The sequence below is a fragment of the Eptesicus fuscus genome, chromosome 15, assembly GCF_027574615.1.
Source record: "Eptesicus fuscus isolate TK198812 chromosome 15, DD_ASM_mEF_20220401, whole genome shotgun sequence".
In the NCBI taxonomy this organism is placed as follows: domain Eukaryota; kingdom Metazoa; phylum Chordata; class Mammalia; order Chiroptera; family Vespertilionidae; genus Eptesicus; species Eptesicus fuscus.
Window position 1 is genome coordinate 42,840,442 of NC_072487.1, and position 8,241 is coordinate 42,848,682.

An 8,241-nucleotide genomic window follows, 5' to 3' on the forward strand; every position below is an offset into this window, starting at 1 on the left:
TGGGGCTGAGGGGACTGGGCACCACCATCTTGTGGCTGTGGGCGCTGCCATCTTTGAGGGTGTAGCATTCAATTAGCATATTCCCTCCTTATTGGCTGGGGTGCCGCCATCTTTGAGGGTGGGACAGTCAATTTGCATATTCCCTCTTTATTGGCTGTGGGTGCTGCCATCTTTATGATGGCATGAGAATCAATTAGCATATCCCCTCTTTATTAGATTATTAGATAGGACTAGTATAACTGTGATAACTCAAGAGGATTCTTGCAGTAAAAAGTGTTCCTTCCAAGACAGTCTTGTTTTACTTTCAGAACACAAGAGGTAAGTAACTATCTCCTAAGAAGGCACCCGTTTAGCACCATGGTAATATCTAACATAAAACTAGTGTTTAGATTATTTCAAAAACCTCATCCTTTTAATGAAGCTCTTGGTAATGACAGTGTTATAACTTTATAACCTTCTCTTCCTTTAACTCCTGAAATTATGACTTTTGAAGGATTTCTAAATTACAATTTTTAGTTCTATCTTTTTCTCCCAAAAACTGGAGGATTTTTTTCCCTTGCTTTGTTTTTTCCTTAGTTGCTCTTATCTTGGCTTCATGGGTAGAACATTCTGAAAGTCACTTTTTTTTTTATAGAAATAAGTAAACAAACACAGAGAGGGAGGCCTTATGTGGGCTCAGAATTTTCTTTTTTCACTGCCTTCCTATCACACATCACCCAGGGACAGCAGCATGGCCTTAAACAAGTTCAGAAGAAAATATGCAATTTTTAAAATTGACTTAAGATTGACTCCATCCGAGGCCTGCTTTGGATGCCACAGCTGACTCTCCCATTCCTCTCAGGGTCTTGAGGAAAGGAGACTCTCCTTGTCTGTCAGTTCATCCACATCACTGGAATGGCATCCCTGGAATGGCATGTTCCCTTATTGCTGATTCTGACTGGCGGACAGTCCCCTGCAAGGGCACTGACAGGCACTGACTGGTTTTCCACCGTTTAATGAGGAAGGTGCTCTGTACTCTTGACATCAGCTCAGCCCTCCTTGTCTTTTCATTTCAACCCCTTTTAAGGTGGCTTTTATTTTATTTTCAATCATAAAGAATTCCCTAATATCACCTCTGTTGATCGAATACTAAGTAATTATTTCAGGCCAGCCTTGCATACAAACGTTTAGATTTTTTCCCCAGAGGCCTACCCAGCCTGAGATACTGGTCAGGCAACCAGCTTGTCTCGGGTTGCTTGGGGCTGTCCTGGTTTTAGTTAGCACTGAGGGGCAGCATCCCAAGAAACTCCTCTGTTCCCGGGGAAGCCAGGATGTTGGTCCTCCTAGCCTTACTGAACAGTGTAATTAATTTGGCCTAAATTTAGATTCTCCTAACTTGCTCTGAGATCGTTTCCACACAAAGCTCTTTTTATAGATTCCAATGCTGTATCTGAATAAGTTCCACTTGTTTAACAGTGATCTGGGGTCAGAGAACTCTTGCAAGTTTGCCCTTCATCTATGAAACACTCTCTTTTTCTCATTCCCAGCATCCTATTTTTATCCCTTTTCTTGTTGCATCCATTTGTAAGCTTTGGAGAATTTTATAAAATGTGGTCACATGAGACCTGGCCAATTTGGCTCAGTTGTTTGGAGCGTGGTCCCATATGCCTAAAGGTCAGGGGTTCAATTTTGGTTGGGGCATATGCCTAGCTTGTGGGTTCAGTCCCCAGTTGGGCATGTCTGAGAGGCAACCAATTGATGTTTCTCTCTCTCTCCCTCTCTCCTTTCCTCTCTCTAAAATCAGTAAACATATTCTCAGGTGAGGATTAAAAAAAAATAGATTTTTTTTTAATGTGATTACTTGAACTCTGGTTTTATAAATTAATTGGTTGGGTTTAACTCAAACAGTCAGTTCAGATAAAAGAAAAATAATAAATAATGCAGTTTAAAATATTAACTGTGGGTTAGTTCGATAGTAGAATTATGGATATTTTTATTTTCTTCTTTTCTAAATTATATTGTGCATGTATTACTTTTATAAAACAAGATTTTTTATTAACTTTAAAGTTAGGTTTTAAATAATTTCCATTAAATAAAATTGATAATGTTCATCAAAATTCATTCATAATACCTCACCATTTCTGGTCAGAGCTGCCCATGGGAATATACTAGGAAAGTATCTAGGTCTTCTGTGCAGAAAGACATCATGCCAGGAAAGGAAGCTACTTGGGTTCAGGAAATAAGGTAGGAAAGCTTGAGAGCCGTCAGGCAGGTCGTCCAGATATCAAGCAGACAACGTCAGTTGGAGCATGAACAAATTTCAGGAACAGGTGGCCAGAGGCAAAATGGAATTCAGAAGAGGAAGAAGATGTTAGGAAAATAAGTCTTACAGTATTTTTTACTGGACCAGGGAAACTTTCATTTATGTATGTACTCATTTATTCACTTGAAAATATTTATGTGCCAGCATTTTCATTAATGAGCGAAAGGTATAAAAAAATCATTATCCTTCCTTGTGGAACTTACATTCCAATGTGATAGTGACAAGAGTTAGCAAATATAATAAGTATATAGTATTTTAAAAGTGCTATGGCAAAAAAAGTTAGAGTAGGCTTAGGGGCATCCGGAATGCAAAACAGAGTGGATGGAAGAAGGATTGTAAAATTAAGCCGCAGGACAGTGAAGGACTCAATTAGTAAAAGTTCTTAAGGAAACAGTGAATGCAAATGATGACTTTGTAAAAATTCACTGGGGTCAGAGCTATTTGACATGTGACCTGTATACTTGGTAAAATAAAAGGGGAACAGTGGCTTAATGTCAACTAGACCTAGCCCAAATTGGGTCTTGAACTGAGAACAACCCAGTTCTACAAAAAAGTGCAGAAAGGATATAGAATCAACACGATGAACAAATGAATGAAAGCAGTGATGAATGTAATAACAAGTACAAACCTTATGCATTATGAAAACTTAGTCATATATCCACTGTTGCTTTTTATTAAGAAAACAAAGCATCCCAGAGGAGAAACATTATATAAATTGTACTGTTTAAAAATTGCTGTGTTCATTATGAGGAGCTTAATTATGGTTATCATTTACAAAAAAAAAAATCAAAGTCTTGTCAAAGAATTCATAATAATGAATGTTTCTCATTAAACATTAATGAACAAGTGGCTTATTCTGAAGGCATAAAGTCTGTGGAATACCATCATTTTCCTCTCTTGTTTAAAAAAATTAATATTCATGCAAATTAGATCCAAATTACTACAGCTTAGTAGTTACTTAGTACTACAGATTATGGATTTGTTTATTACCATAGAAGCCAATTATATTTGTCAGCATAGGCTAGATTATGCTATGATAAACAAACCTTGAAATCTCAGTGGTTTAATAAAACAAAGGTATCTTTCTCACTCATGCAAAATGTGATGTCAGTAGGAGTATCCCTCAAAACAACTCTTCTCTGTACAGTAACTCAGCAAGGTTGGCTGCTTCTATTTTAGACCATTTCATTTTAGACCATTTTAGCCTTTAGGGCCATCATGCAACAAAAAGAGACAGGCAGCAGGGTGTGCAGCCACTCTGAAATGCTTCAACCTGAAGTGACACACATCACTTCTGTTCACAGCCCAATGTCACATGGTTTCAAGTAATGCATCTGGGATATGTGGGGGAAGCAGATGAATATTCAACGAATACTAATGTGCCTGTAACAGCAGTATCAAAACCAAGAGGAAAAATTAGTTAAAAGCATATTATCTATCAGGTAAGGAATGCTAGGATATACACTGAGTGGCCAGATTATTATGATCTCTGAATGCATAATAATCTAGCCACTCAATGTATATCCTATATAATAAAAGGCTAATATGCAAATTGTCCCCTGGACCAGGAGTTCGACCAGCAGGCAGGCCGGCCAACTGCCCATGTCCCCTCCCCCTGGCCAGGCTGGCCGTACCCCACCTATGCACGAATTCATGCACCGGGCCTCTAATATATATATACTGAGTGGCCAGATTATTATGCGTTCAGAGATCATAATAATCTGGCCATTCAGTGTATTTTGCTTAAAATTGGGAGGAGAGAAAGAGCAGACTCTTCCAATAACAGCCCTGATTCTTGGAAACAGTAATTCATAAATCCATAAGTTAGTGATATCATTGCCATTGTATCCCTGTGGCTGAAATGGTTCAATAATAATTACTCACAGTCCGCCCAGCCAGCGTGGCTCAGTGGTTGAGCATTGACCTATGAACCACAAGGTTATGGTTAGATTCCCAGTTAGGGCATATGCCTGGGTTGTGGGCTCGGTCCCCAACGTGGGGCATGCAGGAGGCAGACAATCAATGATTCTCTCATTGTTTCTATCTCTCTATCCTTCTCCCCTCATCTCTGAAATCAATAAAAAAAATTTATTTTATTATTTTTAAAATAATTCTTTATTGTTGAAAGTATTACATATGTCCCCTGTTTTCTCCCATTGACCCCCTCCAGCCCGCCCCCCTTCCCACCCCAGGCCCTCACCACCCATTGTCTGTGGTCAGGGGCCATGCATAAATGCATGCAAGATTCTTGGTTAATTACTTCCCCCCACTCCCCGACCCCCCACCCCCACCTCTGAGATTCTGCACTCTGTGCCATACTTCCATTTCTCAGGATCCACTCCGTTCATCAGTTTATTCTGTTACTTAAATTCCACATATGAGTGAGATCATATAATACTTGTCTTTCTCTGACTGATTTCACTTAGCATGATACTCTCCTGGTCCCTCCATGCAGTCTTGAAGGGTAAGAGATTCTTCTTTTTTATTGCTGCATAGTATTCCATGATATAAATGTACCACGGCTTTTTTATCCACTCATCTACTAATAAGCATGTGGGCTGTTTCCATATCTTAGCTATTGTAAATTGTGCTGCTATGAACATAGGGGTGCATACATTCTTTCTGATTGGTGTTCCGGTTTTCTTAGGATATATTCCTAGAAGTGGGATCACTGGGTCAAATGGCAGTTCCATATTTAATTTTAATAAAAATATATTTTTAAAAAATAATGACTCACAGGCCAAGAGGGAGCAAACCATCTCTCAAAGGAAAATTGAAGGAGTGACTTCCTTGAATGTGGGGTTATAAACAGTATGGGAAAGCCCCACACTTCTGGTGGGTATACCACTCTGTTCAAGTCTAAAGAATGCTCTCTCAGTGCAGTTACCAAGGAACACAGTGCTTGACTGGGAAGGAAAAACCCTCCATTCTAAAGTCTTATTTGAGAACACACACAATTTAACTTCACTTTCTTCTTGATCCCTAGGCTAAAATAGCAAATAAATGAAGGGCTGAGTTAATTAAATGCATATTTTAAAGGCATTTATCTGCCATTGATTGGCTGAGGCCACTTACAGTAAAGTGTGGAGTAGTTAATATAAGTGCCGGCCATCTCCTAAAGGAGGTGACCTCGAGGTTATATAATTGTAGCAGTAATTTATTTAGCTTAAAATAAATGTTCTCAATTAGGTCGGGAGGCATTATAATAACACAAGTGGGATTTATATTTGCTTAGGTCTTGGCTGTGAGGGTTTAGTTATTGGATTTGTTTGCCTATATTTAGTCCTCCAATTCATGAGTCTTCCCAGTAAAGATCGGGAGGCTCATTCATGTTGATTAATAGGGGCCCAGGCCTCCGATTGCCGATATTGGCCTGATCACGCCAGAGGCAGTGGAGGAGCAGACACAGTACAGCTGCCAGCAGACAATGTTATCTGGGGGGTCTGCTTGTGGGAACTGCTTCTCCCCCAAAATACAGATCCATCAGCATCTTAAATGTGCACATAAATTGGGGCACTTCAGGACTTATTGCAGAATTTATCTTGCTGGAATTTGTATTGTTACACACACACTTCTCTTCCTCTAATCTGGTCCTGTTAGGCAGAAAAACTATAATCTGTGATGCTGTACTCTCAAATGTGAACTTCTGATTTTATTTATTTAGATAGGGGGACTGAAGTGTCTTTACCATTCCTTGGTCAGATGTGGTAAAGAAATTTTAAAAGTCAACATGCAAATGGCTGATTCTTTATCTACCATGTCCACTCAGGCCTCTCTGAATTTTTCAATCTCTGCATGCATGCCAAGTATGCAAGTAATAATTCTTTACGAACAAACAGAATCATTATTATTATTATTGTTTTTATTTATTTACAAGCTGTCAAGAGATGAGAGGTTGGTCAGTCACAGGGTCCAGCAGGAACTGGTCTGAAAGCACAGGACTCAGCCAGTAGATGTCCCTGTTAGACTCACAATAGTGGAGTATTCATGCCCCCTTGGGAGGGTGCCAGTTCTCTCAGGATGAGTGTAGCCTGCTTGCAAATGTGTATTTCTGTCCAAAATTTTTCAAAGCCTAAAAGGAAATCTGGCACCAGTTGTACTTATGTTCCAGTTTAGACTGTCAACTTCACAACATAGTGTATGTTTAGATCAACCAATGAGGGAGAAGGGCTCACTCATTGTCCTGATGAAGAGGTTACTCTCCCCCATCCCAGCCCCCAGCATAAAACACAGCCCACATGCCACCTTCCTTCTCCAGGGGAACTGAAACGAACACCCATCTCACTGTCTGCTCGGAGCCATCTGCTTTGCTGTTTGGGCTTTCACCAGCACAAACTTGGGGTCCTCGGAAATAATCAAAACTCTGTCTTCCTTCCTTCTTTCCTCCCTCCCTCCCTCCCTCCCTCCCTCCCTCCCTCCCTCCCTCCCTCCTTCCTTCCTTCCTTCCTTCCTTCCTTCCTTCCTTCCTTCCTTCCTTCCTTCCCTTCATTTTTGGTCTCTTATTCAACATATTCAAGTAAGTCATCAAACATATGAAATTGCTGGAGATGAAAACTGTCACCAAAGCAAGAAGGAAGGTATATAGATGTATTTTCCAAGCAAAGAGTGCTCACTACCAACTCATTTTTTTAAATTTATTTTTTAAATTTATTTTTAGAGAGAGGAGAAGGGAGAAGGAAAGAGAGAGAGAGAAACATTGATATGAGAGTGAAACACCCATCGACTGCCTCCTACATGTGCCCTACCAGGGATCGAGTTGGCAACCAGGACATGTGCCCTGACTGGGAATTGAACTGGCAACCTTTGGTGTACTGGACAATGCCCAACCTGCCAGTTCCCAGCTCGTTTTTATTTGATGTACTTCAGTGGCTTTGCAACCTAGAGAAGCAGTTTCTTCAAGTATCTACCAGCACATCAGTGAAAGATATGAAGACTTTATTTAAAGGTTGCATAACTGAGTCTCAATTACTATGATGCTTCTAGTCTCAGGAAACCCTGTCCAGTGGAAAGAAAGTTGGACTCCGCGTTAGGAGACCCATGTTCTACTCTCAATTTATCTTTCATTTTCTGTGTGATGTCTAGTAACTTAACTTTTCTGATCCTGCTTAATCCTCTGGGGTATGGGGGATAATAACAAGAACAAAGGAGGACAAAGTTTTCAGAAGTTGAAAATTTCTTACTTCTCAGGATTGTCCCAAGGCATAAGTAAGATAATGTATATAATCCTCCTAAATTATACTCAATTACTGCTTATTTCTTTTCTCCTCCTTCTTTTTTCATTGATCTGATCAACAGGAAGGTGAAGAGTACTTTTAAAAATTGATGAGAGGATTAAGCTGCTTAAATGAAGCTTGGGGATATTAGAGCATATCAGAGGTTTTATTTACTATGCTCCATAGCATCCTCTCTATTTCTTTGAACACACAACATGTGTTTAACACCAGAAGAGCAATGCAGATTATGTGTCAGACTGCTCATAGACTTTTTGATTTGAAAGCTGTGGGTTAAGCTATGTTTTCTTAGCTGTCAGACCATGATAGAAGAAGTCATTTTTATAACAAAAATAAAATACCAAACCCAAAGTATGGGTAACTTCTCTAAGACCCATGCCTTTGTCACTTGCTCATTTGTGTGTTTATTGAGAACCTCCTCTATGTCTGGGCCTCTGATGGTAGGAAGATGACTCTCAGATCATGGCTTTTCCTGCTACGGGGATTACTCTACATCTTAGGAAGAACATCTCCAGGTGAATATCTCCAACTCTAACTGATGTATGCTAGATAGAATGAAAAAACTCAAATAAGGAACTTTTGCATGCTCAGAATAGTGACAAGAATGTGGGTCAGAAAAAGTCCCTAAAAATAACTATTTAAGAGGTGGGACTCAATTGATAATTGACTACAGAGGCCCCTAACTTTCAATCCAGCGTCTCTATCCTT